The sequence below is a fragment of the Elephas maximus genome, chromosome 2 (genome assembly GCF_024166365.1).
Source record: "Elephas maximus indicus isolate mEleMax1 chromosome 2, mEleMax1 primary haplotype, whole genome shotgun sequence".
NCBI lineage: Eukaryota > Metazoa > Chordata > Mammalia > Proboscidea > Elephantidae > Elephas > Elephas maximus.
The window spans coordinates 313,535-334,087 of NC_064820.1; the positions used below are offsets into that span (position 1 = coordinate 313,535).

Genomic DNA, 20,553 nt, shown 5'->3' on the forward strand with positions numbered 1-20,553 from the left:
GTTGCCCATTTGGTCTTGTATTATCGATTGAACTAAAAAGCCCTTTTCTCACGTGCGTTATTTGTTTTATAGGCCTGCCTAATCTTTGGCCGTCCAGGACCCTCTATTGTGATCCCTGTCAGAGCAGTCGGTGGGGGCAGTCAGGCACCACCTATTTCTTCTGAGCTCTGTTTTCGCCTTTTGTTCTCCCCAGGAGGTTTTTTCAGCTCTAGCTCCACCCCTTCCACCGCGCAGTTCTGTTTTGCCATCCTGCACACCTGTGCCCTATACCCTCCTTTGCCCCGAGTGGTCCTCTCTGGCTCTGGCCTCCTGGCTGCAACTTTAAAAAATGGCTGCACTGAGGCAGGTCATCGAGAATGGTCAGAACTTTGGAGACAAAGGGATCCCAAAGCTTCCAGAGAGAAAACCAGGTCCGCAGGAGGCTCAGGAATAAGAACAGCGTTGACTTCTCAGTGTCACGTCGGACCCTATGAGGCATTGGAGCCATGCCTCAAATGCTGAGGGAAAATTTTTTCAAACTTGAATTCTTTCCTTGGTCAAGCCATCAGTTGGCTTTACACGTGACTAAGTTTTCAAGACAGTTTCCTCCTGTGGTCTGTGCACTAGGAAACTGCTGAAGGATGTGCTCCAGCAAAATCAAGTGAGTAAACTTAAAAAGAGGAAGGCCCTGCAATTCAGGAAACATGGGAAGCAGTGAAAAGGGGTGTTACCCAGCTGGGATGTGGGGAGTTTGATGGATTTCCATCTTATTAAAACCTCTGGGAAACTCATGAAGAGACCTTTTACAGAGGTTCTGGGGAGACAGTGACAAACTGATCAAATGAGTCATTATGCTATCTGGGCTGTTGGGGGAGCATTATACAAGAAGGGGAATAAAACTACAGTAGAAAAATTGGCCCTCGCTCCTCTCCTCCTCCCTTCTCTCTCCACCCACAAGGCTGTTCTGGGCTCTGGGGCCAAAGCAGGGATCAAGGAGGACATAAGTTTCTGCCCTCACAGACACTACACTGGGGAAGGGGAGAGGCAATAAACCCAACTGTCAGGTGATAGTGGGGTAGCCAGCCCAAGGCCCTGCTGGAAGGAGACCTTTAAGCTGAAGAAAGTGAGGAGACAGGACAACTGAGGGAGGGGTGGGGGCATTCCAGGCAGAGGAAAGGGCTCCTCTGAATGGAGGAGAGTGGGCCAAGAGTGTCAAGACTTCAGCTGACAGTTTCTGTACGGTTTCTGTCCGGTCCTGGCTGCCTGAGGGTCTGGAGGGGCGGGGCCCTGGGGAGAGGCAGAGGGTGCAGCCAGGGGTGGGGCCTGTGCTCTGTGTGCAGTTTAAGAGAAGGGTGGAGGTTGCCATTTTCTCTTGTACTTTGAGCTGTGCAGCCTCACTGGCCTTGCTCCTGCCATGGGAAGTAGCATTGAGGAGCCGTCTCTTTCCAGCTGGTTCCCTGGTGGGCGGGACTGGAGACTAGGAGGGGCTCACTGCGAAATGGAGGTGCTGTCTTCCCACTTAGGGAAGTGCCCTTTGAGCTAGAAAGCTCCAAGAGGACCCCTACCACACTTAAGAGCCCAGGGTCCCAGGCCTCCCCAAGCAGCCAGCCTTCCTACAGCCTCAGATTCACCTGCCCTTTGCAGCTCCGTGATTCTACCTACCCCGGGCACTGATTAGAAAAATACTACGTGCTGCTTGCAAAACTATTCAGAGATTACAGAAATTTAAAAATTAAAAAAAATAGAAATCTCAGAGTGAGCCATCCAAACCTTTTATCTGCATGACGCACTTTGCAAAAATGAGATCTAGTGCTCTAGGTTTAACAATTTAAAAGTACAATATAGCTGGATGTCTGCATGTCAAAAAGCCATGTGAAGACCTCCCCCAGCACTCCCGCCCCGCCCCGTGCAGATAGGCCTGACTTTCGTGGATGAGCTGTAAGCAAATGCGTACTCCAGGAGAATCAACAGTGTGAAAAACAGGACAGGGAGGCGACAGCGACAGCCAGTAACAGAGACTGGGCATGGAATATCGGGGGAAAATCCTTTCAGGCGAAGTCTGCCCGTGCAAAGGCCCTGAGGCAGTCCCGCCTATCCTGTTCAGAGGACACCCAGTAGGCCAGGGTGGATGGAGGAAGGCTCAAGGGCCGCCTGGAAGACTGGGTTTACCCAGAGCTTGACCCCAGGCAGGCGTGATCCACCGATCTGAGAAGGGACTGCAGGGGGCGGCAGTACGCACCAGGAGAACCGGCGGAAGTGGCCGCTGGGCACCGGGCCTGGGCCGCCTGGATGGAGACCGCGGCGGTGCTGACCGGCCAAGCGCGGGCCCAGAGAGGACTGGACACGAGGGGGCGTCGGGCGACTCCTCGGCGGGCCCCAGTGAGGGCAGTGGCGCTGCGGCTTGGGGGCGCCCCCCGCAGAAGTTGGGCAGACACATAAGGACGTGGGGGAGGGTCGTGAGGGCCCCGGGGGGGGCCTGTGGTCAGAGTGCGTGGGGGGCTGTCCAGGAGTAGGGGGGCCTCCGTGCCCCCGGCGCGGACACTACCCTGTGGGACCCCACATGTCCCTGACGAGGGGCGCCCTCGAATGCTGTGGCCTCGCCCGCAGCACATCTAGGCCTGCTGCGTTGTCCCCGGGTAAACTCAGGAGGAACGATTTGGGTCAATAAGTATTATATTAATATTTTATAGTTTACAAAATCGTTCAGTCCTTTTTTATTCTCACAGTGACCCCATGGACCAGGAGGGGAGGGGCGCGCTGTACCCACGTTACCGCGGCCGGAGGTCCACGCGCGGGGTGCGAGGAGCGCCGGCGGCGGGGAGAGGGAAGGGCGACCAGCTTCTGTGGGGCCTCCCGGGGCCTGTGCGCGCGGGGCAGAAGAGGGTGCGGAGCTCGGGCCGGGAGCAGGGGGTGTCCAGCGGCGCAGAGCGCGGCCCCACCGGCAACGAAAGACCCCGGGAGGGTTGCAAGGGGCGCGGGGCCGGACCCCCACTAGGGCGCGTGCAGGGCGGGGGGTGACTCTGGACCTGTGCGCGCAGGGCCGCGAGGGATACATGGCACGACTCCCCACCCCAACAGGCGCATTCCAGTGAGGCGCAGGGCAGGATCCCTCCCTGCCCCGAGCCGGTAGACCAGGTGGAGAGCCCGGAGCGCCAGGCGACGCTGGCAGGCTGGGCGGGACTGCACGCGTGCGCCCCCTGCCGCCTCCCCAGGCTGTCCGCTGCGGGGTGGGGCCGCGAGCAGGGGCGGGCTAGCGTGTGAGGGGACAGCCCTACCAAGCCCGCCGCCACCACCTGGTCCCGGGATGAGAGCGCCCGCAGCCACGCTGCCCCAGCCCTGCACCCGTGCCGGCTCCCTTAGCGGGCACGCCTGAGCCTCCGAGGGGCCCCGCTGAGCCCGGTAAGTGCCATGGGGGGTGCTCTGTTGGCTCGCTTCGCCTTGAGCCATCCCCGGGGGACGTCCCCGGGACCGAGAACCCCCGGGAGACTCGGTGATGCCCGTCGTGCGGAGCCCGGACCCTCTTCCCTCTGTGCGCCCAGCTCCACCCACCTTCGCACCCCGAGGCTCAGAGGCCACTGGACCGCAGGAGCGCTGGGGTTCTAGGGGTAGTTTCTCATTCCAAAATAAAACGGTTTTTTTGAGGGAAGTGTGTCCCAGTGCATCTTCCTCAGGTCCCTGTGGGAGGACCCCCACCCCTACCCCATGAATCAAAAACCCTGTGCCCCTGACCTCTGATTTCACCCGCTGCTGTAGGGGAGTCTGCTAGTGCACTTGGCCCCTAACCCAACTTCTTTTGGAAAATGTTTGTGGCAGACGCTGGCAGGGGGCTTCTAACAGGCCTCACTCCTCCCTGGGTGGCTGAACCGGGCATGTTGAGAGCTGGGGGTGCAGACCCGGATGGAGGGGGCCTCCAGGCAGGGATGGGAGTGCCAGGCAGAGCCTCTTCCCCGTGGGCAGGGGAGGGAGCACCATCGGGGTCCTGTCCTTAGGGGAAGTCCTCCTGCTGGAATTATCTCCGTTTTTGTTAGTGGCACACAAAATATATATTTTCTTACTTTCTTATTTGGAGTGACTGAATATCCCAGATTTGGATACTTTGTGGATTGTGGAAGCCTGGGCCTCTGAGTTGCCAGGCCCTCTTCCCACTGCCGTCCTCAGCGTTCAGCTGGGATCTGTTGGGGGTCCCCAGTAAGGCAGGGCATGGACCAGGGGACGCCCCCCCATCCTGGTCTAAGGCCTTGCACGGCCCACTTCTCCCAGCCTGTCCCTCCCAGGGTTCCAGGGGCTGGTTCCAGGTGGCATTTGCCCTTGTCCAGCTATGGCAGCCCAAAGTCCTGTCACATGGAGGGGAAGCGAGGGGCCTTGGCTCCTCGGGATGGTCACTAGTGACCAGCTACAGGCTGTGGTCGGGGAGGATGTTCCCTCCCTCCTGCTTGCTGGGTGGCTTGCCCACCCTTCTGACTCTCCCTGGTGGGGTGACCTGCCCATGTCTCTGCCCAGTATTGTCCCAGCCCCGCACTCACTTTCATGGCCCCCTTGTGAGGCGGCCCTCAGGGCAGGGATGCCCCAGTAAGCAGCAGTCGTGGGGGTGGGGCGCCATGTACAGGCAAAGCTGTTCCCCTCACCCTCCTGCGGCAGGCATGGTGGCTATACCAACCAACCCACTGCCATCGAGTCGATTCCGACTCATAGCGACCCTATAGGACAGAGTAGAACAACCCGTAGAGTTTCCAAGGAGTGTCTGGTGGATTAGAACTCAGTGACCCCAATTTAGGGGCAAAGAGGTTGAGGGGGTAACCTGTCCAGGGGCGCAGAGATGGCTGGTAGAGTTTGGACTTCCAGACAGAGCATTGGGGGGGGGGTGCCCAGGCCCTACCTGCAGATGTGCTGGTATCTTGGGGGGGGGGAGTTGGAAGGTGGATATTTTAAGTTTTTTGTGCTTGTCTGCATTTTCTAAAATGATCAGATATTATTTTACCATAAGAAAAAAGGTTCTGTAAAAACTACTTCTCTGAGACTCAAAGCGCATTGCGGGGCGGGGCGGGGCGGGGCGGGGGGGGCACCCTCTCCCTGACAGCCTCTAAGGCCACCCGAGCATCCAGGAGCCCTGAGGGAAGGGTCCTCCCCGCCCCCCGGGAGTCCTGCCTCAGCGGGCATCTCAGTAACGACTCATTCCATAAAGAGGAGGCCCAGTCCTCGGTGGGTGAGAGGCAGCGGGTGTGGGAGGAGGCCGCGGGGCCCGGGGCTCCTGTGATTTCTCCCTCCTTGCCCCCCACCCCAATACTCTGCAGATTATTCATCAGCTTTGGTGCTTCTTATGATGGCTTGCGTTGGCAGGTCCCCAGAGCTGAGCTGCAGACTTCAGGGAAGGGGGCTTTGTGAGCGCGCTTTGCACCCTGAGGCGGGCATCGCAGGCTAAGCGGAGGTCACCGGGCAGGGCCAGCGGGAGGAATCCAGGCCGGGCCAGGCGTCACGGTGGAGGCAGAGGGGCTGTGAGGGTCCAAGGCCCGAATGTACACGGAGCAGGAAGCTGGGCGTCCGAGGGTGGGTTCTGAGCTCTTGTGCCAGAGACGTCCATGCTGCCACCAGGGAGAATGGGGTGGGGGTGGCAGGGGGAGGAAGACATGAGTGTGTGGATTGGGGGCCAGCCAAGAAGGAGCTGGTATTGAGGCTGAGGGCGGGCAGGACAGTGCGGCCCCTCGCAGGGGCCCTGCTGCTTGAAGAAGGGAACCGAGTTGGGGAAAGTGAGGAGAGTGGGCCCGCCTGCTCACCCACGGGGGTGTCCTGGCGCCTGGCATCTCCTCTGCCTCCTCAGTTCCTGCCCTGAGGCCCGCTTCCCTTGGGAGTGAGGCTGGGCTAGGCCGGTGGATTCAGTGGTGTGGTCAGCCGGGGTTCACTGTGCACACCCGTCTCTGCAGCGGGTGCGGTGCGCGGGGAGATGCCTTGCTTGCCCTTGGGGTGGGGCAGGCCGGGCGCGGCCTTGGGAGTTTCCTGTTTGAGCCAAAGGCCCTGCGTTCAGTCGGATGGCCTTGGCAGCTTCGCCTGCCAAGCACTTGTGGAGATGGGTACGGAGCAGGCACATGGTGACGCAGGGCGGCTGGCGCCGGCACAACACGGGCTACCACACCATCACTCCCCTGAGAAGGCCTGGCCTTCCAAAGCATCGGTCTCACCCCACCGCACCTGCCTGCAACATTGCTGATCGACCCCATCCCCACAACTCACACAGCTCATCCTTCAGCCATTCTTCTTCCTCTCCTTCTCTACCTGGTCACCCCCTCCCCCAGTCTCACCCTTGACCCAGCACGCCCTCCAGCTCTGACCCCCTGACCCCACATGCCCTCTGGTCTCACCCATTCTGACCACACACACAAACCCCTAGTCTCACCCCTGACCCCCATGCCCCCCGAGTCTCACCCTCTGGGACCCCACAGGCCCCCCAGGTCTTAGGCCATCCTCTGCTCCCCTCTCTGCAAAACTCACTGGAGGAGTTCCTTCCTAGTTTGATAAGAATTGTTTCCTTGTTTTTAAATCATGAATGGATGTTGGGTTTTGTCAATCTTTTTTTGCATGTATTGAGATGATCACATGTATTTTATTCTCTAGTTTGTTAATATAGTGAATTAGTGTTTGATTTTTGAATGTTGAAGCAGCCTTGAACCCCTTGGAGAAACCCAACTTGTCCTGATGTATCGTCCTTTCTATGTATTGCTGGCTACAATTTAATAATGCGTAATTGATTATTTTTGGTGTCTATGTTCATGAGAAATATTGGTCTGTAGTTTTTTCTAATTGTTTTGGTATCAGGGTAATGCTGGCCTCATAAATGAGTTGGCAATATTAAACTTTTACTCATTTTTCTACTATAGATTGCAGAGAATTGGTATTATTTCTTACTTAAATTGATAGAATGTACCAGTAAAACCACCTGAGCCTGGAGTTTTTGTTGTTGTGGGAAGATTTTAAACTACAAATTGCATTTTTAAAAACAGATGTAGAACTATTCAAGTTACTTACGTATATATATATACACACACATACATTTCAGTTAGCTCAAGCATAACAATGATTGTAAGGGTGGCGCAGTGTTTCGTTCCATTGTGCATAGGGTCGCTATGAGTCAGAACCGACTCGGCGGCACCTAACAACAACAACATTTTAGTGAGTTTTGGTAGTGTGTGTCTTTCAAAGAGTTGGTCCATTTCATCTAAGTGGTTGAATTTATGGGAATACTATTCCCTTATTTTCCTCTTCCACCACTTGCCTGCCGATTTGTCCTACTGTGGCGGCTTTTGTGTGTTGCTGTGATGCTGGAAGCTATGCCACCGGTATTCAGACACCAGCAGGGTCACCCAAGGAGGACAGGTTTCAGGTGAGCTTCCAGACTAAGACAGACTAGGAAGAAGGACCCGGCAGTCTACTTCTGAAAAGCATTAGCCAGTGAAAACATTATGAATAGAAGCGGAACATTCACTGATATAGTGCTAGAAGGTGAGCCCCCCAGGTTGGAAGGCACTCAGAAGATGACTGGGGAAGAGCTGCCTCCTCAAAGTAGAGTCGACCTTAATGACGTGGATGGAGTAAAATTTCCGGGACCTTCATTTGCTGATGTGGCACTACTCAAAATGAGAAGAAACAGCTGCAAACATCCATTAATAATCGGAACCTGGAATTACAAAGTATGAATCTAGGAAAACTGGAAATCATCAAAAATGAAACGGAACACATAAACATGGATATCCTAGGCATTTGTGAGCCGAAATGTACTGGTATTGGCCATTTTGAATTAGACAATCATATGGTCTACTATGCTGGGAATGACAACTTGAAGAGGAATGGTGTTGCATTCATCGTGAAAAAGAACATTTCAAGATCTATCCTGAAGCACAACGCTGTCAGTGACAGGATAATATCCACACGCTACAAGGAAGACCAGTTAATACAACTGTTATTCAAATTATTGCACCAACCACCAAGGCCAAAGATGAAGAAATTTTTACCAACTTCCGAAGTCTGAAATTGATCAAACATGCAATCAGGATGCATTGATAATTGCTGGTGATTGGAATTAGAAATTTGGAAACAAAGAAGAAGGATCAGTAGTTGGAAAATATGGTCTTGGTGATAGAAATGACGCTGGAGATTGGATGATTGAATTTTGCAAGACCAACAACTTTTTTTATTTGTGCTTTAAGTGAAAGTTTACAATTCAAGTCAGTTTCTCATACAAGAACTTATACACACATCGTTATGTGACCCTAGTTGCTCTCCCTACAATGTGACAGCACACTCCTCTCCACTCTGTATTTCCCGTGTCCATTCAACCAGCTTCTGCCCCTCTCTGCCTTCTCATCTCACCTCCAGACAGGAGCTGCCCACATAGTCTCCTGTGTTTACTTGAGCTAAGCAGCACACTCCTCACCAGTATCATTTTATGTCTTATAGTCCAGTCTAATCTTTGTCTGAAGAGTTGGCTTCCAGAATGGTTTTAGTTTTGGGCTAACAGAGATTCCAGGGGCCATGACCTCTGGGGTCCCTCCAGTCTCAGTCAGACCATTAAGTTTGGTCTTTTTACTAGAATATGAGGTCTGCATCCCACTTTTCCACTGCTCCATCAAGGATTCTCTGTTGTGTTCCCTGTCAGGGCAGTCATTGGTGGTAGCCGGGTACCATCTAGTTCTTCCAGTCTCAGGCTGATGGAGTCTGGTTTACGTGGCTCTTTCTTTCTCTTGGGCTTGTATTTTCCTTTTATCCTTGGTGTTCTTCATTCTCCTTTGCTCCAGGTGGTTTGAGACCATTTGATCATCTTAGATGGCATTTAAGACCCCAGATGCCACTCATTGAAGTGGGATGCAGAACGTTTTCTTAATACACTTTGTTATGCCAGTTGACCTAGGTGTCCCCTGAAACCATGGAACCCAGACCACTGCCCCTGCTACTCTGTCCCTTGAAGTGTTTGCTTGTATTCAGGAAACTTAGTTTTTGGATTAGTTGTGCTGACTTGCCCTGTATTGTGTGCTGTCTTTCCCTTCACCTAAAATAATTCTTGTCTACTATCTAATCAGTGAATACCCTTCTCCCTCCCTCCATCCTCACCCTTGTAACCATCAAAGTATGTTTTCCTCTGTGTTTAAACCTTTTCTCAAGTTCTTATAATAGTGGTCTCATGCAATATTTGTCCTTTTGCAACTGACTAATTTCACTCACCATAAGCCTTCCAGATTCCTCCATGTTATGGAATGTTTCACAGATTCATCGTTGTTCTTTGTTGTTGTGTACTATTCCATTCTGTGAATATACTATAATTTGTTTATGCATTCATCTGTTGATGGGCACATTGGTTGTTTTCATCTTCTTGCTATTTAAACAGTGCTGCAGTGAACATGGGTGTGCATATATCTATTCGTGTGAAGACTCTTATTTCTTTAGGACATATTCCAAGGAGTGGGATTGCTGGATAGTATGGTAGCTCTATTTCTAGCTCTCTAAGGAAGTGCCAAATCGATTCCCAAAGTGGTTGTACCATTTTACATTCCTACCAACGGTGTATAAGTGTTCCAGTCTCTCCACAGCCTCTCCAACATTTATTATTTTGTGTTTTTTGGATTAATGCCAGCCTTGTTGGGGTGAGATGGTATCTCGTTGTAGTTTTGATTTGCATTTCTCTAATGGCTAATGATTGTGAACATTTCCTCAGGTATCTGTTAGCCACCTGAATGTCATCTTTAGTGAAGTGCCTGTTTATATCCTTTGCCCATTTTTAAATTGGATTGTCTTTTTGTTGTTGAGGTTTTGCAATATCTTGTAGATTTTAGAAATTAGACACTGATTGGATTTGTCATAGCCAAAACTTTTTTCCCAGTCTGTAGGTTGTCTTTTTCCTCTTTTGGTGAAGTCTTTGGATGAGCGTAGGTGTTTGATTTTTAGGAGCTCCCAGTTATCTAGTTTCTCTTCTGGTGTTTGTGCATTGTTGGTAATGTTTTGTATACTGTTTATGCCATGCATTAGGGCTCTTAGCATTGTCCCTATGTTTTCTTCCATGATATTTATCGTTTTAGATTTTATATTTAGGTCTTTGACCCATTTTGAGTTAGTTTTTGTGCATGGTGTGAGGTATGGGTCTTATTTCATTTTTTTGCAGATGGTTATTCAGTTGTGCCTGCACCATTTGTTAAAGAGACTGTCTTTTCCCCATTTAACTGACTTTGGGCCTTTGTCAAATATCAGCTGCCCATACACCCAGTCCACTGCCGTCGAGTCAATTCCGACTCATAGCGACCCTATATGACAGAGTGGAACAACCCCATAGAGTTTCCCAGGACCACCTGGCGGATTTGAACTGCCCTCCTCTTGGTTAGCAGCTGTAGCACTTAAGCATTACACCACCAGGGTTTCCTGCTCCTAGGTGGATGCATTTATGTGTGGATTCTCAATTCTGTTCCACTGGTCTGTGTATCTGTTGTTGTACCAGTACCAGGCTCTTTTCACTACTGTGGCGGTATAATAGGTTCTAAAATCAGGAAGTGTGAGGCCTCCCACTTTGTTCTTTTTCAGTAATGCTTTACTTATCTGGGTCCTCTTCCCTTTCCATACGAAGTTCATGATTTGTTTCTCCATCTCATTAAAAAATAGCATTGGAATTTGGATAGGAATTGCATTGTATCTGTAGATCGCTTTGGGTAGAATGGACATTTTCACCAGGTTGAGTCTTCCTATCCATGAGCAAGGTATGTTTTTCCACTTATATAGGTCTCTTTTGGCTTCTTGCAGTAGTGTCTTGTAGTTTTCTTTGTATAGGCCTTTTACATCTCTGGTTAGATTTATTTCTAAGTATTTTATTTTCTTGGGGGCCTATTGAAAATGGTATTGATTTGGTGATTTCCTCTTTGACGTTCTCTTTGTTGGTGTAGAGGAATCAAACTGATTTTTTTTAAATAATTTTTATTTTGCTTTAAGTGAAAGTTTACAAATTAAGTCAGTCTTTCATATAAAAATTTATATACACCTTGCTACATACTCCTAGTTGCTCTCCCCTTAATGAGACAGCACTCTCCTTCCCTCCACTCTCTATTTTCATGTCCATTCGGCCAGCTTCTGACCCTCTCTGCCCTCTCGTTTCCCCTGTAGACAGGAGCTGCCCACATAGTCTCATGTGTCTACATGATCCAAGAAGCTCACTCTTCACCAGTATCATTTTCTATCCCATAGTCCAGTCCAATCCCTGTCTGAAGAGTTGGCTTTGGGAATGGTTCCTGTTTTGGGCTAATAGAAGGTCTGAGGACCCTGACTTCAGGGGTCCTTCTAGTTTCAGTCAGACCATTAAGTCTGGTCTTTTTACAAGAATTTGGGGTCTGCATCCCACTGCTCTCCTGCTCCCTCAGGGGTTCTCTGTTGTGTTCCCAGTTAGGGCAGTCATCGGTTGTAGCCGGGCACCATCTAGTTCTTCTGGTCTCAGGCTGATGTAGTCTCTGGTTTATGTAGCCCTTTCTGTCTCTTGGGCTCATAATTACCCTGTGTCTTTGGTGTTCTTCATTCTCCTTTGCTCCAGGTGGGTTGAGACCAATTGATGCATCTTAGATGGCTCCTTGCTAGCATTTAAGACCCCAGACTCCATGCTCCAAAATGGGATGCAGAATGTTTTCTTGATAGATTTTATTATGCCAATTGACTTAGATGTCCCCTGAAACCATGGTCCCCACACCCCCACCCCTGCTACACTGGTCTTCGAAGCATTCAGTTTATTCAGGAAACTTCTTTGCTTTTGATTTAGTCCAGTTGTGCTCATCTTGCCTGTACTGCGTGTTGTCTTTCCCTTCACCTAAAATAGTTCTTATCTACTATCTAATTAGTGAGAACCCCTCTCCCTCCCTCCCCACTCTCATAACCATCAAAGAATATTTTCTTCTGTGTTTAAACCTTTTCTTGAGTTCTTATAATAGTGGTCTCATACAATATTTGTCCTTTTTTCAACTGACTAATTTCACTCAGCATGATGCCTTCCAGATTCCTCCATATTATGAAATATTTTATGGATTCATCATTGTTCTTTATCGATCTGATTCCATTGTGTGAATGTACCATAATTTATTTATCCATTCATCTGTTGATGGGCACATTGGTTGCTTCCATCTTTTTGCTATTGTAAACAGTGCTGCAATGAGTATGAGTGTGCATATATCTGTCCATGTAAAGGCTCCTATTTCTCTAGGATATATTCTGAGTAATGGAATTGCTGGATCGTATGGTAGTTCTATTTCTAGCTTTTTAAGGAAGCACCAAATCAATTTCCAAAGTGGTTGTACCATTTTACATTCCCACCAACAGTGTAGAAGTGACCCAGTCTCTCCATAACCTCTCAAACATTTATTATTTTATGTTTTTTGGATCAATGCCAGCCTTGTTGGAGTGAGATGGAATGTCATTGTAGTTTTGATTTGCATTTCTCTAATGGCTAATGATCGTGAGCATTTCCTCATGTATCTTTTGGCTACTGAATGTCTTCTTTAGTGAAGTGCCTGTTCATGTCCTTTGCCCATTTTTTAATTGGGTTATTTGTCTTTTTGTTGTTGAGTTTTTGCAGTATCATGTAGATTTTAGAGATTAGATGCTGATTGGAAATGTGGTAGCTAAAAACTTTTTCCCACTCTGTAGGTAATCTTTTTCCTCTTTTGCTGAAGTCTTTGGGTGAGCATAGGTTTTTTATTTTTAGGAGCTCCCAGTTATCTAGTTTCTCCTCTGCATTTTTAGTAATGTTTTGTATACTGTTTATGCCATGTATTAGGGCTCCTAGCTTTGTCCCTATTTTTCTTCCATGATCTTTATCATTTTCAGTTTTATATTTAGCCCTTTGATCTATTTTGAGTTTGTTTTTGTGCATGGTGTGAGGTATGGGTCTTGTTTCATTTTTTTGCAGATGGATATCCAGTTTTGCCAGCACCATTTGTTAAAGAGAATGTCTTTTCCACATTAAACAAGCTTTGGGCCTTTGTCAAATATCAGCTGCTCGTATGTGGATAGATTTATGTCTGGATTCTCAATTCTGTTCCATTGGTCTATGTATCTGTTGTTGTACCAGCACCAGGGTGTTTTGACTACTGTGGTGGTATAATAGTTTCTAAGATCAGGTAGAGTGAGACCTCCCACTTTGTTCTTTTTCAGTAATGCTTTACTTATCCGGGGTCTCTTTCTCTTCCATAAGAAGTTGGTGATTTGTTTCTCCATCTCATTAAAAAATGCCGTTGGAATTTGGATCAGAATTGCATTGTATCTATAAGATCGCTTTTTGTAGAATAGACATTTTTATAATATTAAGTTTTCCTATCCATGAGCAAGGTATGTTTTCCACTTACGTAGGTCTCTTTTGGTTTCTTGCAGTAGTGTCTTGTAGTTTTCTTTGTATAGGCCTTTTATGTCTGTGGTAGGATTCATTCCTAAGTATTTTATCTTCTTGTGGGCTACTGTAAATGGTAATGATTTGGTGATTTCCTTTTCGATGTTCTTTTTGTTGGTGTAGAGGAATCCAGCTGATTTTTGTATGTTTATCTTGTATCCTGATACTCTACTAAAGTCTTCTATTAGTTTCAGTAGTTTTCTTGAGGAGTCTTTAGGGTTTTCTTTGTATAAGATCATGTCATCTCCAAATAGGAATACTTTTACTTCTTCCTTACCAATTTGGATGCCCTTTATCTCTTTATCTAGCCTAGTAGCTCTGGCTAGGACCTCCAGCACAATGTTGAGTATAGTGGTGATAAAGGGCATCCTTGCCTGGTTCCTGATCTCAAGGGGCATGCTTTCAGACTCTCTCCATTTAGGATGATGTTGTTGGCTTTATATAAATGCCTTTTACTATGTTGAGGAATTTTCCTTCTATTCCTATTTTGCTGAGAGTTTTTATCATGAATAGGTGTTGAACTTTGTCAAATGCCTTTTCTGCACCAATTGATAGGATCATGTGGTTCTTGTCCTTTGTTTTATTTATGTGATGGATTTCATAGATTGTTTTTCTAATGTTGAACTATCCCTGCATACCTGGTGTGAATTCCACTTCATCATGGTGATTTTTTTTTTTTTTGATATGTTGTTGAATTCTATTTGCTAGAATTTTGTTGAAGATTTTTGTATCTAACGTATGTAATTTTCTTTTTTTTTGTGGTGTCTTTACCTGATTTTGGTATCAGGGATAAGCTGGTTTCACAGAATGAGTTTGAGGGTATTCTGTCCTTTTCTATGCTCTGAAATACCTTTAGTAGTAGTGGTGTCAAGTCTTCTCTGGAAGTCTGGTAGAACTCTGCAGTGAAGCCATCCCAGGCAGGGCTTTTTTCTTGTTGGCAGTTTTTTGATTACCTTTTCAATTTCTTCTTTGTTATGGGTCTATTTAGTTGTTCTACCTCTGTTTGTGTTAGTTTAGGTAGGTAGTGTGTTTCTAGAAATTCATCCATTTCTTCTAGGTTTCCAAATTTGTTAGAGTACAATTTTTCATAGTAATCTGATATGATTTTTTTAATTTCAGTTGGGTCTGTTGTAATATCGCCCATCTCATTTCTTATTTGGGTTATTTGCTTCCTCTCCTGTTTTTCTTTTGACAGTTAGGTCAAATGTTTATCAATTTTGTTAATTTATTCAAAGTTGTAGGGATAAGTCTTTGATTTTGTCCCTTTTTTCTTTTTTACTTGTGTATTTATTGATATAAATTGACCTCTGAGCACTGTATTAGCTGTGCTCCAAAGGTTGTGGTAGGAAGTTTTTACATTATCATTGCATTCTATGAATTTCTTCACTCCGTCCTTGATGTCTTCTATAACCCAGTCGTTTTTGAGCAGGATATTGTTCAGTTTTCAAGTGTTCGATTTCTTCTCCCTGCTTTTTTCTGTTATTGACTTCTATTTTTATGGCCTTATGGTTAACAAAGGTGGTTTGTAATATTTCAATGTTTTGGATTTTGCTAAGGCTTGCTTTATGACCTAATATGTGGTCTATTCTAGAGAATGTTCCATGTGCATTGGAAAAGAAAGTATACTTGGCTGGTGTTGGGTGGAGTGTTCTGTATATGTCTATGAGGTCAAGTTGGCTGATTGTGGCATTTAGATCTTCCGAGTCTTTATTGAGCTTCTTTCTGGATGTTCTGTCCTTCACCAAAAGTGGTGTGTTGAAGACTCCTACTCCTGTGAAGCTATCTCACTTTTTAATGCTGTTAGAGTTTGTTTTATGTATCTTGCACGCCTATCATTGGGTGAATAAATATTTAATATGGTTATATCCTCCTGGTATGTTGTCCCTTTAATCATTATATAGTGTCCTTCCTTATCCTTTGTGGTGGACTTAGCTTTAAAGTCTATTTTTTCAGAAATTAATATTGCCACTCCTGCTCTTTTTTGATTGTTGTTTGCTTGATATTTTTTTTCCATCCTTGAGTTTTAGTTTTTGCATCCGTAAGTCTAAGGTGTGTCTCTTGTAGGCAGCATATAGATGGATCATGTTTTTTTTAATCCATTCTGCCACTCTCTGTCTCTTTATTGGTGCATTTAATTCATTTACATTCAGCATAATTAGGGATAGGTATGAGTTTAGTGCTGTCTTTTTGATGTCTTTTTTGTGTGTTGTTGACAGTTTCTTTTTCCCACTTAATTTTTTGTGCTGAGTAGTTTATCTTTATATATTGTCTTTTCCTCTTATTCATAGTTGTTGATTTTGTTTCTGCTTTGTCTTTATTTTTTCACTTGTATTTTATTTTGTTGAGTAGAATCTTTACTCTCTTCTGTGGTTACCTTAACATTTACCGGTATTTTTCTAAGTTTAAACCTAAATTTTATTTCTTCCAACTCCTTGTCTTCCTCTCCATAGGAAAGCTCTATGACTGCATTTCATAGTGCCTCCTTATTGTTTTAATGTTGTCTTCTTGTAAATAATGACATCGCTGTTTCCTTGTTTTGATCGTTTTTTTATCTTGATTTATTTTTGTGATTTCCCTATCTGGGTTGACATCTGATTACTCTGTTCGTTGTTCTAGTCTTGGGTTGATATCTGATATTATTGATTTTCTAATGAGAGAACTCCCTTTAGTATTTCTTCTAGTTTTGGTTTGGTTTTTACACATTCCCTAAACTTCTGTTTATCAGGAAATGTCCTAATTTCACCTTCATATTTGAGAGACAGTTTTGCTGGATATATGATTTTTGGCTGGCAATTTTTTCCTTCAGTGCTTTATATAAGCCGTTTCATTGCCTTCTTGCCTGCATGGTTTCTGCCGAGCAGTCCAAGCTTATTCATATTGACTTTCCTTTGTAGGTGACTTTTCGCTTATCCCTATATGCTCTTAAAATTCTTTTTCTTTGGTTTTGGCAAGCTTGATTATAGTATGTCTTGGTGACTTTCTTTTAAGATCTTCGTTATCTGCAGTTCGATGAGCATCTTGGATAGACGTCATCTCATCTTTCACGATATTAGGGAAGTTTTCTGCCAACAAATCTTCAACAAGTCTCTCTGTACTTTCTGTTACCCCTCCTTGTTCTGGTAGTGCAATCACTCATAGGTTATTTCTCTTGATAGAGTGCCACATGATTCTTAGGGTTTCTTCATTTTTTTTAATTCTTTTATCTGATTTTTCTTCAAATATATTGATGCCATGTGCTTTATCTTCCTCTCACCAATTCTGCCTTCCACTTGCTCAGTTCTGCTCCTCTGACTTTGTATTGAATTGTCTAATTCTGTAGTTTTATTGTTAATCTTCTGAATTTCTGATTGCTATCTCTGTATGGATTCTTGCAGCTTATTAAACTTTTCACATTCTTGAATAACCTTTTTAATTTCTTTAACTGCTTTATCTGTGTGTTCCCTGGCTTGTCCTGTGTATTGCCTGATCTCCTTCTTGATGTCTTAAAGAATTCTATATATCAATCCTTTGTATTCTGCATCCGGTAATTCCAGGAATGCACCTTCATCCAGAAGATTCCTTGATTCTTTGTTGTGAGAGCTTGTTGAAGCAAATATGTTCTGCTTCTTTATGTGATTAGATATTGACTGTTGTCTCTGAGCCATCTATAAGTTATTGTATTAGTTTATTTTATGTTTGCTTACTGTATCCTAGCTTCTTGCTTTGTTTTGTTTTGATATACCCAAATGGGTTGCTTGAGTAAGCTAGCTTGATTATTTTCACCTTTGATGCTCTAACATCCTGTCAACAGATGGCTAGAGGTATTACCATTTATATCAGTCTAGGAGTCCATTCACTTTTCTTGTATGAATTCAGCTCAGGTGTCCAGGTAGCTGGTCATCAAGTGTATGGTACAGACTTAGAGGGGCAGGGGTGATTGGTGTAGGTACAGGTATCTGGTTGCAGCAGGGGGTCACGCTCTGAACAAGGCATTAGACTGACAGCCATCCCCCGAGAGACTGTGAGGAAAGTGCGTCCCTGTTCCCTAGAGTGCACAGGTGGGTGGGTTCTGCAGCCAGACCATGGGCAGCCATTGCTTTTGGTTGTAATGACTGGGAGGTACCAGTTATCCTTAGACCCCTGTCACGGGTGGCTGAGTGACCTGAATGGAGCCACCAGTCCTTAGGCCCCTGATGTGGGTAGATGAGGACCCTGTTTAATAGGCAAAGCAGTGTCAAACACCAAATACCCACCTCTTTACCACACAGCTGAAACAGCTGCAGTCTGCCAACAAGAGCCTATTCTCCTGAAATAGGCCGACACAGGCCCATGCAGGGGTGAAAGGTATTCAAAGTCCACAGACCATTTATGCCTGGACAGGAGCTGATTCTGTTCTGAGCTCCCTAGCTTAGTGGAGCTGGTGGATTATCTTTTCCCTCAAGGCCAGGAGAATGGCTGAGGATGCAGAGCAGGGCCTATCTCAGGCCCAGGGAAATCAACAGCCTGTGAAGCCGTCTTGGGGTGTGGGGGCATGGTAAACTATATACAAGTACTCAGGTTTTGCCTAGAGAGCCGTTCTTCTTTGGTTCCGGAGGTGTGAGTAGGCCGTGCAGCTGGCTGTTTATCCCCAGGAAACTGCAACCGAATGTTACCACCAGCCTGCTGCAGCCGCTCCCGTGAATAGCGCCTGAAGGTTTCCGGCGATTCGGGTCCAGCAATTCCTCTCCATTTCTGAACCATCTCTCCCTCCCCCTGCTGCTAAGTCTGTTTTCTAACTTTGCCTGTGATGTTCGGAGCTCCTAGCTTGTTATAAATATAATCGTTTCTCTTGTTTTTTCAGGTCTTTGTTGTAAGAGGGTTCACCAGAAGTGTCTGACTACTCTGACATCTCGGCCCCACATCCCAAACTGATCTTTGTATGTTTATCTTGTAGCCTGATACTTTGCTGAAATCTTCTATTAGGTTCAGTAGTTTTCTTGTGCATTCTTTTTTTAAATTGAATTTTAGATGAAGGTTTATAGAAGAAACTACTTTCTCATCAAACAGTACACACATTGTTGTATGACATTGGTTAACAACTCCATGACATGTCAACACTCTCCCTTCTTAACCCTGGATTCCCTATTACCAGCTTTCTGTAACTTCTTGCCTTCCAGTCCCTGCCCCAGGGCTGGCATGCCCCTTTGGTCTTGTTTTCTTCCGCAGGCCTGTTCAATCTTTGGCTGAAGGGTGAACCTCAGGAGTGACCTCATTACTGAGCTGACAGGGTGTCCAGGGGCCATACTCTCAGGGTTTCTCCAGTATCTGTCAGGCAAGCAAGTCTGGTTTTTCTTTTTGAGTTAGAATTTTGTTCTACATTTTTCTCCACCTCTCTCTCGGACCCTCTGTTGTGATCCCTGTCAGAGCAGTCAGTGGTGGTAGCCAGGCACCATCTAGTTGTACTGGACTCAGTCTGGTGGAGGCCATGGTAGATGTGGTCCCTTAGTCCTTTGGACTAATCTTTCCCTTGTGTCTTTAGTTTTCTTCATTCTTTCTTGCTCCCAAAGGGGTGGGACCAGTGGAGTATCCTAGATGGCAGTTCACAGGCTTTTAAGACCCCAGATGCTACTAATCAAAGTAGAATGTAGAACATTTTCCTTATAAACTGTATCATGCCAGTTAAGTTAAATTTTCCCTGAGACCATGGTCCCCACAGCCCTCAACCCAGCAATTTGGTCCCTTAGGGAGTTTGGGTGTGTCTGTGGAGCTACCATGACCTCACCTTGTACAGGTTGTGCTGACTTCCCCATTATTGTATACCATCTTACAGTTCACCAACGTTACCACTTATCTATTGTCGATTAAGTGTTTTTCCATCCGCACCCCTCCCCTCCTTCATAACCATCAAATATTGTTTCTTTTTGTATGTAAATCTCTTCATGAGTTTTTACAGTATGGTCTCATACAAATATTTGTCCTTTTATGATTGACTTATTTCACTCACCGTAATGCCCTCCAGATCATCCATGTTATGAGATGCTTCACAGATTCATCCTTGTTCTTTACCATTGTGTAATACTCCATTGAATATATGTACCACAGTTTGTTTATCCATTCATCTGTTGATGGGCATCTAGGTTGTTTCCATCTTTTTGCTATTGTGAACAATGCTGCAATGAACATGGGTGTGCATATGTCTATTCATGTGATGACTCATTTCTCTAGGAAATATTCTTAGAAGTGGGATTGCTGAATCTTATGGTATTTCTATTTCTGGTTTTCTAAGGAAGTGTCATATCATTTTCCAGAATGGTTTTTATCATTTTGCATTCCCACCAGCAGTCCGTAAGACTTCCGTTCTCCCTGCAGCCTCTCCAACATTTGTTATTTTCTGTTTTGTTGATTCAGGCCAGTAATGCTGGGGTGAGATGGTATCTCATTGTGGTTTTGATTTGCATTTCTCTGATGGCTAGAGATGATTTCCTCATGTGTCTGTTGGGCGCTTGAATGTCTTTGGTGAAGTGTCTGTTCATTTCTTTTGCCTATTTTTTAATTGGATTATTTGTCTTTTTGTTGTAGAGGTGTTGGATTTTCTTGTAGATTTTAGAGATTAGACCTTTGTCTGATTTGTAATAGCCAAAGTTTTTTTCTCCAGTCTAGGTTCTTTTTTTACTCTTTTGGTGAATATAAAGTGTTTAATTTTTTTTGAAGATCCTAGTTGTCTAGCTTATCCTTTGGAGCTTCAGTGCTGTTGGTTTTGGTTTGTATCCTGTTGATGCCGTGTATTAGGGCCTCTGGCGTTGATCCTAGTTTTTCTTCTATGAATTTCATAGTTTTGGGCTTTGTATTTAGGTCTTTGACCCATTCTGAATGAGTTTTTCTGTGTGGTGTGAGGCGTGGGTTCTGGTTCACTTTTCTGCAGATGGACATCCAGTTTTGCCAGCACCATTTGTTAAAAAGACTGCCTTTTCCCCATTTGATGGATTTGGGGCCCTTGTCGAAGATCAGGGGAACATAGGTGGATGGATTTACATCTGGGTTCTCAATTCTGTTCCATTAGTCAACATATCTGTTGTAGCAGTACCAGGCTGTTTTGACTACCATAGCCGTATAGCAGGTTCTGAGGTCAGGTAGTGCAAATCCTCTTACTTTATTCTTCTTCTTCAATAGTTCTTTACTCATCTGGGGCTCCTTCCCTTTCCATACAAAGTTAATGATAAAGCTTT

The 20,553-nt window shown here is 45.8% G+C and overlaps 1 protein-coding gene across 1 annotated transcript in view; it reads left to right on the forward strand.

Moving 5' to 3' along the window:
- Positions 1–3,298: 3,298 nt before the first annotated feature.
- AHRR (aryl hydrocarbon receptor repressor) overlaps positions 3,299–20,553 on the forward strand; it is a 161,576-nt gene continuing 144,321 nt past the window's right edge. Inside the window, exon 1 of the mRNA XM_049858336.1 lies at positions 3,299–3,378. The gene's annotated coding sequence lies outside the window, so the exon portion shown is untranslated. The remainder of the gene's footprint in view (positions 3,379–20,553) is intronic.